Source organism: Lissotriton vulgaris, unplaced genomic scaffold (assembly GCF_964263255.1).
Source record: "Lissotriton vulgaris unplaced genomic scaffold, aLisVul1.2 SCAFFOLD_3572, whole genome shotgun sequence".
Taxonomy (NCBI): domain Eukaryota; kingdom Metazoa; phylum Chordata; class Amphibia; order Caudata; family Salamandridae; genus Lissotriton; species Lissotriton vulgaris.
Genome location: NW_028253604.1, coordinates 81876 through 96253, shown reverse-complemented (window position 1 = coordinate 96253; position 14378 = coordinate 81876). Strand labels below are relative to the sequence as shown.

At 50.3% G+C, this 14378-nt stretch overlaps 1 protein-coding gene across 1 annotated transcript in view; it reads left to right on the top strand.

Annotated features, from left to right (window-relative positions):
• The window catches only part of CDCA8 (cell division cycle associated 8), a 168066-nt gene that overhangs the window by 121987 nt on the left and 31701 nt on the right, over positions 1-14378 (top strand). The gene's annotated exons all lie outside the window — the stretch shown is intronic.

The following is a 14378-nucleotide window of genomic DNA, read 5'->3' as shown; positions in this document are numbered from 1 at the left end:
AAATGTAAGCAAAATAGACAACCATACTCTCTAGAACACTCCAAGGAGAGGCAGAATCCCTCAGATTATCCAGTATTGCTTGAATCATCCCCCATCGTCGAAGTGGAAGTCTCATGGTACCATAATATAGCTATATGTATGACTATCATAGGCTCTTAAGGAAATGTACAGCCACCTAGATAACCTATATATATATTTTTTTTAATGGACCAAACTTAAAGCCTTAACCAATCAAGTGATAGCACCCTCTAGAGCATTCCCAAGAGAGGCCGGATTTTCACCGCACATCGTGTGAGAAGGGAGTTTCCCTGAGCTCTACTCAGTTTTCTCTATCCAGGTTTTGGAATCCTACTACTGCTCTACAATGTCTGATACAGCGAAGAAAGCCCTTTTCAGACCCTGCGGTTAGAAAAGGATACATGGAGATGACCCCCATAAGGACTGCCTCTGCCCTCAACATAAGGTGAAGAAGTGTAAACTTTGTTGCACGTTTCCCTCCAAAACCTTGAAGGACAGAGGGGAGGCTTCTGTGGCTCCAGATTGCGAAAACTCAGAAATTATAATAGACTGGATGGTGGCATTGGACCTGCAGGATGCTTATTTTCATATTCCCGTCCTGCCGGCCCATCGGCGTTACCTACGATTCACGGTGGGCAAGGAGCATTTTCAGTTCACCATGCTCCTCTTTGGCCTTACCAGAGCCCCTCGGGTCACTGAACAAAGGTGATGGCGGTGGTTGCAGCTCATCTGCGCAGATCAGGGGTTCAGTCTTCCCCTATCTCGACGACTGGTTGTTCAAGGCGGGCTTGCCTCACAGTCAACTCCCACCTCCTGACTAAGGCTGACCTCGAACCGGATTCCCTCTCAGAAGCTCCTCTTCATCGGAGCGGTTCTGGACACAGCGCAGTTTTGGGTTGATCCTCTCGAACAGCGTGTCCAGGACATTCGGGCTATGCTTCCTATCTTTCGGCCCTTGTCCTGTGTTTCGGTCAGGAAGACCTTGAGGCTGCTGCGACTCATGGCCTCCTGCATCCTGCTGACCACCCATGCCAGGTGGCATATGCGGGCTCTGCAGTGGGACCTGAAGTTCCAGTGGGCGCAGCATTAGGGAAATCTGTCCGATTACGTCCAGATCTCGGGTGGCGCTGCACAACAATTGCAGTGGTGGCTCACGAATCCGCATTGAGTCAGCGGCAAATCACTCTCCCTTCCCCAACCGGAGCACACAGTGGAGACAGATGCGTCCCTCCAGGGTTGGGACGGCCACATGGGAGAGGCGGAGATCAGAGGTCTCTGGTCTCTGGCGGAGTCCCGGCTCCATATCAACCTTCTTGAGCTCCGGGCAATTCTTCTTGCACTGAAGGCATTCCTCCCCTCTGTCAGGGGGAAGATAGTGCAGGTGTTCACGGACAACACCACCGCCATGTGGTATTGCTACAAACAGGGTGGGATGGGGTCGTGGGCCCTATGTCAGGAGCCTCTGCGCCTCTGGACATGGCTGGAACGTCATTTTCTTGACAGTTCAACAGCTGGAAGGTTCTTTGAACGCCAGGGCGGACTAACTCAGTGTCTGATGGATCACGAATGGCGTCTTCACTCCAAGGTGGCGCAAGGTCTCTTTCAACAGTGGAGGGAGCCTTGGTTACATCTATTCACCACAGAAGAGAACACGCAATGTCATTAGTTATGCACGTTGAAAGGCGGCACTCGCTCGGCAACGCTTTTCGACGCGAGTGGAGTTGCGGTCTGTTGTACGCCTTTCCGCCTATACCAATTCTGCCCAGAGTTCAGAAGAAGATCAGGCGGGACTGGGCTCGAAGAGTTTGGTATCCCGAGCTACTCAGTATGAGCTTGGATTCCCTGATCCGACAGCCTCTGCGGGAGGATCTTCTGTCGCAGCAGCAGGGGACGGTTCTCCACCCGAACCTGCCGAGCCTCCACCTACAAGCGTGGAGATTGAGCGGCTCCAGTTGATTTCATTTGACTTGCCTCCCGAAGTCTGTGATGTCATTCTGGCAGCCAGGCGTCCCTCCACTAAAACGGTATATGCCTGCAGGTGGAACACATTTGTGGAATGGTGCACATCCAAAACTGTGGATCCCCTTTCTGTCCTTCTTTCTGAGGTCCTTTTGTTCCTTCTTTCTCTGGCCCGGCAGGGCTCTGCTCTGGGCACTATCAAGGGCTACCTTTCGGCCATTTCAGCCTTTTTGAGGCTTCCAGATCAGCCTTCTCTTTTCAAGTCACCTGTTGTACAGAGATTCTTAAAAGGCATTAAGCATATGATCCCTCCTGTTCATTTCATAATGCCTCAATGGGACTTTGAATCTTGTTTTTGACCTACCTCATGTGCGCTCCCTTTGAGCCGCTTCACAATTGTATATTACGTCTTCTGACTTTGAAAACTGCCTTCCTAGTGGCCATTACCTTGGCCAGGCAAGCGAGTGAGCTTCAAGCTCTTTCTTGTAAGCCTCCTTTCTCTTCCAGGGGATTCTCATCAATAGTCATAAGCATTAGAATATTCCCGCCCATGCGCGGGACCCCAGAAACATATTATATGTGCCATATATATATATATATTCACTGAAAAAACCATAGGTTATAGACCATATATAGTTAGGAATTTGCATTTACAAAACCTTGAAAATTCACTGAAAAAACCATAGGTTAGAGACCATATATAGTTAGCTGGACATTTTATTGATATAAAACCAATGAAATTCCATATATAGTTAGTTGCACTAACTATATTTCGCGCATCCGCAATCCAATGCTGATGATGTCACATATTACATCATTCATGACATGGTCAGTGACATCACTGATGACATCACTGATGACATCATCCAGTGTCTGTGTGTTTTTCTTTAGTTTAAATATGTTTTACATATTGAAGAATGAGTGGATGTATAAGAGTATAGATGAAGGATTTGATTGTATAAGTGAGTAAGTATGCGTTAGTATATCTGTGAAAATGTAAGCTGTTCTGTGTTTTACTGTATAGATGAAGAAATCAAAGTGTGATTGATTCTTTACAGGACTGACTAGGTGTGTGAGTAACTCCATGGATGAGTGGCAGTGTGTGAGTGTCTGCATAGGTGTATGAGTGCATATGATAGTGTTGTAATGATGAGTGACTGTACGTACGAGTGATTGTATGGGTGAATGAGGGAATGTGTGTGTAGACGTAGGAATCAGTGAGTGCGTATGTAGTAAATGTTATTCGTGTGTCAATGGTTTCAAAAATGATACTCTGTATTTTACACTAGGTGTAACAGAGGTTATATTAGAGTGTAAGGAGGTGCATTGTATTATCACATGAAGTATATCATCAGTGGTGTGATCATTGATGTTAAATGAGATGTCAACAGTGATGTCATCAGTGATGTCACTGACCATGTCATGAATGATGTAATATGTGACATCATCAGCATTGGATTGCGGATGCGCGAAATATATAGTTAGTGCAACTAACTATATATGGAATTTCATTGGTTTTATATCAATAAAATGTCCAGCTAACTATATATGGTCTCTAACCTATGGTTTTTTCAGTGAATTTTCAAGGTTTTGTAAATGCAAATTCCTAACTATATATGGTCTATAACCTATGGTTTTTTCAGTGAATTTCATTGGTTTTTTAAAAGCTAATATCTATAGCTGTAAAATATATTCTTTAATACGTGACGTATCACGTAGCCACGTGAGACGCCTCATAACGCGTCGCATAACCGTGACATATCAGCGCAAACCAAACCCATAACGTAAGCGCGCCAGAGCACGCTTACAGATATATATATTTTTTTTAACCTTAATTAGACAAAATCCACACAAGCACATATCTTGAGACCTAGCAAAGGCACATCAAACAAACCGTCCTACAATTTTGCCAAGTTTGGTGGAAATCTAATCCCTTAAATATTATTTTACTGTTTCTCTTGGTTACGCTTACCGGAACGCTACTCGGTACGCGAACCGGACGCTCCAAAAACACAAGATGGCGAACTCCCGTTACGCTGCCGGTTAGCTGCCCGGTTCGCGTACCGGGAAGCGCCTCGACTGCGAAAAATCGCAAAAATGTTATTTATTTATTTTTTGCCCCGCGGGGCACTTTAATAGCCCCCTCATCAATCCTAGGGGGTCAGGAGGGGTCTACCTTACCCCCTTTCCTTCATTTAAGCCTTTTTTTTCCCACCTCTCGATCCTACAGAGAGACAAGATGGCGGCCGCTCCGGACTGTTTACAATGTTGACAGCTAATCAGCTTCTCCTCAGACTCCCGTTACGCTGCCGGTTAGCTGCCCGGTTAGCTGCCCGGTTCGCGTACCGGGACGCGCCTCTACGGCGAAAAATCTCAATTTTTTTTTTTTTTTTTTTTGCCCCGCGGGGCACTTTAATATCCCCCTCATCAATCCTAGGGGGTCAGGAGGGGTCTACCTTGCCCCCTTTCCTTCATTTCCCCCTTCGTCTTTCACCACCTCTTGTCTCTCGATCCTACCGAGAGACAAGATGGCGGCCGCTCCGGACTGTTTAGAATGTCGACAGACACCGGAGAGCCAATCAGCTTCACTTCGCGAAGTTCCGGGGCGCTAACCGGAGCGCTGTCACAGATATATATATATTTTTTAAAACCGTAATTTCTCAAAATCCACTGGAGCACATATATTGAGACATAGCAAAGGCACATCGGGCAAACCATATCTACAATTTTGCCAAGTTTCGTGTAAATCCATTCAGCCGTTCGAGCTAAAAGTGAGTCCAACCGTCCTATGAAAAAATGAATGGGAAAAACGCGTTTTGGGACCCCCCTTTTTTCTCGGCCCCCCCCCCCCTTGACGAAACCCCCCCCCAAATTTTCAGGGGCTGCTCAGAAACAAAATGTGCCATTTTCCTGAAAATTTCAGCCAATTCCGTCCACAAACGCCAAAGTTATTAGACATAGAATTTTCAGAAATCCCATAGGAAAAAAATCCTAACTATATATACCTACTGGCTATCGCCAGTAGGTTATATATATATATATATATCATTGCAGCCTAATAAACACCAGAGCTGAATTATGCTGTAAAGAATTTCCATAAACCATGCATTATAAACATGAGAGACAACAACAGTTTTGTTTTAGAACTGTTTTAATGCTCAGAAAGCAGTGGAAATTCTCATGAAACACTGACAGCATGAGAAGCTCCCAGGCTGCATTGCAAAACTACAGTCTAAAAAGACTGAAAAGCTAACCTGCATCAACATGCAGTAAACTGACACTGTGCCTTTAAGGCACCCATGACCCCCAGCTTCCCATCATGCCTCAGGGGTGACAGTTAGGTCAGTTGTTCTTCCCGGCTCCTTCAGGAAGGACCCTGGTAACTCTGCTCCACTCTTTTCTGGCTTTCTGTCAGAAAATTCCTTCATTATTCTGATTTTTTAACTTACTTTGACATTTTACATCAAGTCAAGTAAGTATCTGTCTTTATTGGCAGTTTTTTTTAGGTATTTTCTCTCAAAATTCCCTCAATCGTTGATAACTGCCCTTCTTCTGGCAACAAGAAGGTTAAAACAGACAGTCATGATGTCTGTATACTTTGTTTGCCTGATCATCATGACCCAAAGACCTGTCCTCACTGCGAGCGCCTGTCAGAAAGAACTCTTAAGGACAGGGAGAGGAATCGCATGTTCGAGGCATGTGGGCTGCTGAATTCATATCTGTGCATAGATCGCCGCCTAGTGTTGGGTCCGGATGATTGCACATTGTTGTCCTGGAAGAGTCTTCGAAGTATCACGAGATAGGTGGCTCCTCCCCTGGACTACAGTGCGCATGGGCATCGCCTCCATCCCCAGATTGTTTTTTTCCGCCATTGGGTTCGGATGTGTTTCGGTTCCCTCTGTCGGAATCGATAGTTGTTAAACTTTCTACTCGAGACCAAAAGGTCTTTAGGCTGAGCGTCGGTATCGTTTCGTTCGGGTTTCTTGTCTGTCTCTCAGCTCCGAACTCTTGCTACCCATCCGCGTGCTCTCGGCGCGGGCGGGCCTACTCTACGCTCCAGCTATGGAACGAACTCCGTTCAAAAGATGCCCGGTGTGTACCTCCAAGTATTCACACCTCGACGTGCACCCTGTGTGCAACAAATGTTTGTCACCGGACCATGACGAAGACAGATGTATGGCATGTTCGAAGTTCCGGTGCAAGAAAACTCTCAAGATTCGTCGGGCCGCTAGACTCCAGGCCCAGTTATCGGCTACCCCGGCGCCCCCACCAGACAACATCTTCGAAGAATTTGTTGAAGACGACGACGCCATACAAGTTTCAGACTCTAGTCCCGCGTCCGAGGGGGATGCCTACGACGCGGGTGATGAGGACTTTGACGAAGCCGGCGACGAGGTAGGGGACGACGATGGGGCCATTGCCACCGTGGGGGATAGCTCGGAGGAAGAGCATCCCCAGACAGACTCAGGGGTCAACCCCCTTCATGCGGCCCAGGTCGAGGGATCGCCTTCGGGCCTTACCCAAGACCTCGTTACTAGTCCAACAGCCCCGCCTCCGGGCCCGGTCACGGACATTTCTGAGGCGCCACTCCCGTTAAAGAAAACGAAAGTGAAGCCATCGGGATCCACTCCCCCGGTTTCGAAACCGAAAGTGAAAGTTGTGCTGGTACAGAAGGCTCTGGAGGCGTCAACTTCCAAACAATTCAAAATGGCTGACTTGAAGAGCCACGCCAAAATGGCCGACCCGAAGCCCTCGGGGTCGACGCCGAAGGCGAAGTCGACCGACGCGGCTGCGTCGGCGCCGAAGATGGTCGTGGTCGATGACCCGAAGACGGCTCCGAAGAAGCGTCAGGGCGACGCCGCGGCCCAGGCTCTGCCGGCGCCGGCCCTCGGGGACAAAGACCGGGAGGTGTCGGCTCCGAAGAAGGTGCCTTTCGTCGAACCGACTCCCGACTCAGGAAGATCGCTCGAGCCAGTCAAGCCCTCTCCAGCCTTAACCAAGAAGGTCACAGAATCCCTGCAGCGGATTCGGAAGGACGCTATGGCTTCCGAACCAGGAAACGTGGCGCCGAAGCACACGCCTAAGCCTGCGAAGGCGCAAACGTCTATCCGCTTTACCCTGCCGCCGAAGTCGACGCCGGAGGCTTTTGCTCCGAAGCATGTGGCAGGCGGGCCCTCGAAGGAGGTATCAACGCCCAAAGTGGCATTCGTGGTGTCGAAGCCTCGGCTCCAGCCACTTGCAGAGGAAGAGCGTCGAGAGGTCATCATCGACGCCAATACTGGGAAACTGTCTCTCCTCAAAAGGAAAATCACCACGGAGCCGGTGTTAGAACCTTTTCGGATTCCTCTCAAAAATAAGCGGGACTCTGCGGGGACTTCGGCCCCGATAGAGCCTATGTCTCCACAAGCCTTAGAACACTCGCCAACGCGTTCCAATGCAGGGGATGCTGACGATGAGGAAGTCGAGTACAACTATCGGGCGTACTCGGATCCGGAGGAGGAGCATGAACCTTGGTCTGCCGGAGGCGACCCAGATGACCCGCAGTCGGGCCAGGAACCGCAGCTTTTTGCGGCCAAGACTTCACCGACGGAGGACTCGGCAGCCTTCAACGCTTTGATTGAGAGAGCTGCAGCTCACCATGATGTCGAGCTGCACTCAGACCTATGGATGTGGACTTTTTATTTGACACTTTCTCAGTGGCTGAAAAGTCGGTCAAAACACTACCAATGCTTAAGGGAGTGCTGAAGCACGCAACGGAGGTCTTCAAAGAGCCCACCCGGGCGCGTGTCATTAACCCTCGCATTGATAAAAAATATAAGGCAGCGCCCTCGGATCCAACATACATCAAGGGACACTTGCCACTGGACTCCTTGGTTGTATCCAACGCTCGGAAGAGGGAGAACTCGCAGACCACTGGTGACGCTCCTCCCCCAGACAAAGAGTCTAAAATATTTGAGGCCTCAGGGAAACGGATTGCTGCACAGGCAGCCAATATTTGGCGAATCTCAAACACACAGGCCCTACTTGCACGCTATGATAGGGCTCATTATGACACCTTAGAATCACTACTGCAACACTTGCCTGACCAGTACAAGGAGGCAGGTGAAATGATAATTCAGGAGGGAAAGCTCATCACAAACGCTTCCATCAAATGTGCGCTGGACGTGGCTGATACGGCCTCCAGGGCCATCAACACTAGCGTGTTGCTTAGAAGGCATGCTTGGCTTAGGATATCAGGGTTCAAACCGGATATACAAACGACAATCCTGAACCAAACAGTTAATCCTGACCACCTGTTCGGCCCAGAGGTGGATGCGACACTGGAAAAAATGAAAAAAGATACAGACACTGCCAAGTCTATGGGGGCCCTCAAGTCTCAGCAGTTTCGGAGTGGTTCCTTTCGCCGCTCCAATTCCAGAGGCACCTCAAGGGGTCAGGCATCGCAGTCCACACAGTATTACAAAAGTAACACCCAAACCTCATACACCAACAAAGGTAGAGGTGGCTACAGAGGCAACAACGTCAAGGGCAGGGGACGTGGAAACAACAGCTCCAGGTCCACCACCGCCAACAAACAGTGACGTCTTGTCACTGCCCCCCGACCATACAACACCGGTCGGGGGGAGACTCCAGCAGTTCCTGCCCGCGTGGAAATCCATCACCACGGACAGGTGGGTCAAGTCTCTTATCCAGTACGGTTACTGTCTGGAACTTACTTCCACTCCACCAAACATACCCCCAAGGAGCCGTCCTATGTCCGGCGAGCACTTGCACTTGTTGCAGCAGGAGGTTCAAGTCATGCTGCAAAAAGGGGCAATAGAGCTCGTTCCATTGCAAGAAAGGGGAACAGGGGTTTACTCCCTGTATTTTCTAATCCCCAAAAAGGACGGATCCCTCAGGCCCATCCTAGACCTCAGGCCCCTCAACTGGTACATTCTCTCGGAGCACTTCCATATGCTCACGTTACAGCAAGTACTCCCTCTGCTTCAACAGGGGGACTTCCTGGCTACGCTGGATCTGAAGGATGCATATTTTCATATCCCCCTGCATCCTTCCCACAGGAAGTATCTCAGATTTACGATTCAAGACCAGCATTACCAGTTCAGGGTTCTGCCGTTCGGGGTCACCACGGCGCCAAGGGTATTTACAAAGTGCCTGGCGACTGTGGCGGCGCATCTCCGACGCCAAAACGTCCACGTCTACCCTTACCTGGACGACTGGCTCATTCAAGCAAAAACAGAGCAGCAGTGCGTCGACCACGTGTCCCGCACCATTCATCTCCTGCACGATCTGGGATTCTCTCTGAACTACCCGAAGTCCCATCTCCAGCCCGCCCATGTGCGACAGTATCTGGGCGCGACAATAAACACTCTGGCAGCCACTGCGCAGCCAAATTCACTGAGAATCGCCAGTATCCAAACGCTGATCCAACGATTCAGACCCCAACACTCGCTTCCAGCGAAAGTGTTCATGCAGTTGATAGGCATGATGGCCTCCTGCATCTCCATTGTCCCGCACGCGAGACTACATATGCGTCCGCTTCAGGAGTGCCTAGCACGTCAGTGGACTCAGGCTCATGGGCAACTGACAGACCTAGTGTTGGTGAGCGGTCGGGCATACAACTCTCTGCATTGGTGGAATCCACAAAACCTTTGCAAGGGCTGACCATTCCAAGAGCCTGTGCCACAGATTATCCTGACGACAGACGCTTCTCTCCAGGGATGGGGAGCGCATGTACTCCACTACACAGTGCAGGGACTATGGACACTACTGCAAAGGAAGATGCACATCAATGTGTTGGAACTGATGGCAATCTTCATGGCCTTAAAGGCGTTCAAAGTACATCTGTGCAACAAAGTCGTGTTGATCCGGACGGACAACATGACGGCCATGTACTACATTCAGAAGCAGGGAGGCACACACTCTCCGCAGCTGTCTCATCTGGCTCAGAGCATGTGGAAGTGGGCCATTCAGAGGAACATCTTCCTCATGGCAGAGCATCTCCCGGGCAAGGACAACCAGATGGCGGACCTGCTCAGCAGGCACAGCCATCAGATGCACGAGTGGGAGATACATCCATCAGTACTCCAACCGTACTTCCAAAGGTGGGGTCATCCAGAGATAGACCTGTTCGCCACAAAGGAGAACGCAAAATGCCAAAGCTTCGCCGCCAGGTTCCCACACCCGCAATCACAGGGCAATGCGATGTGGATGAACTGGTCAGGCAGATTTGCGTACGCTTTTCCCCCAGCACCTCTGATACCGCTGGTGGCACGCAAGCTCAGGCAGCACTCGATGACTCTCATCCTGGTTGCTCCAACGTGGGCTCGCCAACCGTGGTACACCACGTTTCTGGAACTCTCCGTGGTACCGCATCAAAGGCTTCATCTCACTCCCAGCCTTCTGACGCAGAGCCATGGCGACATTCAGCACCCAGATCCGCAACAGCTCAACCTGGCGATCTGGCTCCTGAAGTCCTAGAGTTTGGCTACCTCAATCTTCCTCCCGATTGCATGAACATCATTCGGGAGGCAAGGAAGCCCACTACTAGAGCTTGTTATGCGGCTAAATGGAAGAGGTTTGTCATTTACTGTGTTAACCACGATATTGACCCGCTGGATGCTTCCATTCAAAACATCATTTGTTACCTGTTCCACCTGTATCAATGCAATTTGGCGTACTCTTCCATCCGCATTCACCTGTCTGCTATGGCAGCATACCTCCAGAATAGGCAACACCTGTCACTTTTTAAGGTCCCTGCTATCAAGGCTTTTCTGGAAGGACTCAAGAGTCATTCCGCCAAGGACCCCACCAGCTCCAGAATGGAACCTCAATGTGGTTCTTACAAGACTGATGGGTCCTCCCTTCGAGCCACTGCACTCTTGTGAGCTTCAATTCCTGACTTGGAAGGTTGCGTTCTTAGTTGCAATTACATCGCTACGGAGGGTTAGCGAGCTGCAGGCGCTCACCATCCAAGAACCTTTCTTCCAAGTGCATGCTAACAGGGTTGTGCTCCGCACTAACCCTACATTCTTACCCAAGGTTGTATCTCAATTCCATATAAACCAAACAATTGAGTTGCCGGTGTTTTTCCAAAACCCAGAGACGCTGGCGGAGCGGATGCTCCACACCCTTGACGTTAAGAGAGCCTTGATGTACTACGTGGACAGGACAAAGGCTTTTCGCAAAACCAAGCAGCTTTTCGTTGCTTTTGCCACACACCACAAGGGAAACGCTATCTCCAAAGCTGGGATCGCTAGATGGATTGTGAAATGCATTCAAATCTGTTACGCTAAAGCTAAACGCACTCTCACTATCCCACCAAAGGCCCACTCCACCAGGAAGTTGGGGGCCTCTATGGCTTTCCTAGGTAACATTCCCTTAGAAGATATTTGTAGGGCAGCCACATGGTCTACCACACATACTTTCACTAAACATTACTGTGTAGACGTGCACTCCAAACAGCAGGCAGCTGTTGGTCAGGCTGTTCTCAAAACACTTTTTCAGACTGCTGCAGCTGGCACGGGCGGCCGCCGCTAATGGAGGGACTGCTATGTATTCTATGCACAGATATGAATTCAGCAGCCCACATGCCTCGAACTGCAAATGCTACTTACCAGTATGCATCTGTTCTTGGCATGTAGGGCTGCTGACATTTATATCGCCCGCCCTCCTCCCCGGCGCCTGTAGCAGCTGCAGTATTCATATATATATATATATATATATATATATGCTCATAGCATGGTCATCACTCACATACTTCACTCCATCTCTGCCAATGGCTAAAAACAATCTGGGGATGGAGGCGATGCCCATGCGCACTGTAGTCCAGGGGAGGAGCCACCTATCTCGTGATACTTCGAAGACTCTTCCAGGACAACAATGTGCAATCATCCGGACCCAACACTAGGCGGCGATCTATGCACAGATATGAATGTCAGCAGCCCTACATGCCAAGAACAGATGCATACTGGTAAGTAGCATTTGCATTATGGCCTAGCCCAAAGGTCATCCAGAGGAAGATCTACGGTGAAGGGCTCCAAGAGGGCTAGATCACCTTCAAGGGACAAGTCTTCACGCCCTTCAGCTTCAGCGTCAGGCTTGGCGCTGAAGAAACCGCTACCGGTGGGTCATTTATCGAAAAAACGACCGTCGAAGGCGGGCTCGCCCGCGAAGAGATCAGGTTCGACGTCGAGGATTCCAGCTCCGTCGTCGAAATCCCCTCCGCCGTCGTCAACCAGGCGACGATCGGCGTCGAGGACCATCACCCCTCCGCCATCGTCAACTCGGCGACCATCGGCGTCGAGGACGAAGACCCTCCGCCGTCGTCAACCCGGCGTCGATCTATGTCTAGGGACGTTACACCTCCGCCGTCGTCATCCAGACGACGATCGTCGTCATCCAGTGTGACCCCTCCGCTGTCGTCAACAAGGCGACGATCGGCGTCTAGGCCCAAGATCCCTCCGCCGTCGACAACCAGATGTCGATCGGCGTTGAGGAGACTATCTTCGTCGGCGTCGAGGGTAGCCAATACCCTTCCGCCGTCGTCGCATTGATATTTGACGTTGAGAGAGGATGCTCCGTCGTCGGCTGGTCATCGCCAGTCGACGTTGAGGGACAATCATTCCTCGCATCGCTCGCCATCGGGACATTAGACTCCGAGAATACTTGCTCAGTCGACGCCCCCAGAGATTTCCGACGTCGAGAGAAAAGGTTCCATCGTCGGCAGTGCAACGCTGTTCGACGCCGAGAGACTAGCGTTCGTCAACGTCGAGACATTCGACGTCGGAACACCCGACGTCGAGGCCTCGTGAATGGGCTGATTCGACGGTAAGGGACTCTGTGATTATGGTGGCTGAATCGGCTTCGCGCCACTCTTCTTAATCTTCTGGCTCCTCAAAATCACCCTCTAGGTCTAGAAGTCCGGTCAATAAAACACCTTTACGACGGACAGATCCTTCTTCAGAGGGGGTGAGGTTGTCCCCATGATGGTACCAACCGCTGGATCGTTGGCGAGACTCAGGGGCTGCCAAGCAGATGCGAAAGTACGCCAGTCCTGAGCACATGTCTCCACTTCAAAGATTGGTTGCGGAAGTGGACAGACGCAGCCCTCCCAGGCGCCAAGCTGAAAGATCGCCTGTGTGGAGGCCATCCAGGTCTCGTTCTCCCAGAAGGGAAGAGCCGGCCAGATCTCGTTCTCCCAGAAGGGAAGATCCAGAGAGGAGCATCCAAGAAGGTTGCGTGAAAGGAGGCATGGTTCTCATCACAGGAGTCTAAGAACTCCATCATCTTCTTCTTCTTCTTCCTCAACCCGATCTTCCAGGAGAAATTATTCTCCCACGCTTACAGATAGTCCTATCTCCAGAGTTTCTCCAGTGGACGACATTAACACGTATCTAGATGTCTTGCAGAGAGGGGCTAAGAAACTGAACATTGAAATGTCTGTCCCCCAAGTGGCTACGACAGTGATTTTTGAAACGTTGCATCAAAAATCTGTTTCACGTCCATTACTACCCTTGGTTCCAGGTATTATGGATCCTGTCAAAGGCATTTTTCTAACTCCAGCGACTATTAAGGCGGTGCCGGCTCGCATACAGACAAAAATACAAGCCAGATGACTCCGACCCAGTCTTTGTGAGGCTGACCCTCCAGCAGACTCTGTGATTGTAGCAGCGGCTCGGAAGACACTTGCAGCGTCTGCCTCCTCCTCAGTGCCACCAGACAAAAACAGCAAATCTAAGGACTCGTGGTGTCGAAAAAGTATGCAATTCTGCCTCTTCTTCTCTAAAGATCTCCAGTGCGGCCGCTCTATTAGGTAGATATGATAGATCCCTATGGGATTCCATGGATCGTTTCAAGTCCAAACTGCCAAAAGAGGACCAGAAGGACTTTGAGGAAACGCTGACAGAAGGCTGCCTAGTGTCTAATCAAATAATTAGCACAGCGGCAGACGGCGCAGTGCTAGCGGCTCATTCTTATTCTCATGGAGTTTGTGCCGGGAGGTCTTCTTGGCTGCGCCTCACAGGCCTCAAGCCCAATGCACAACAACGCATCTTAAACCTTCCTTTTTCTGGTTCTTCCCTCTTCGCGGAACACGCTGACGAGGAGATGAGTCGAATGAAGACCGAGCTGGACACTGTGAAAGCGGTCGGTCTAGAGAAGAAAATGGAGTTCAAGCGCCACTTTAAGACCAACAAGGGCAAAGGGGCTCAACAGAGGGTTCAAAACCCCTCAGTGGTCCCAAATCAAGAGTCAAGGCAAGTCCCAATTTCGAGGAGGCAAATCGGGCAGAAGTAGAGGAGGTCACCAGCAGTCCTCTAACCTGGCGAGGGGAGGAAAAGCTTGAGTGGTGGCTTCCTCTGGCGCCGTTGCCCACTCCAGTGGGAGGAAGTGCTTCACAA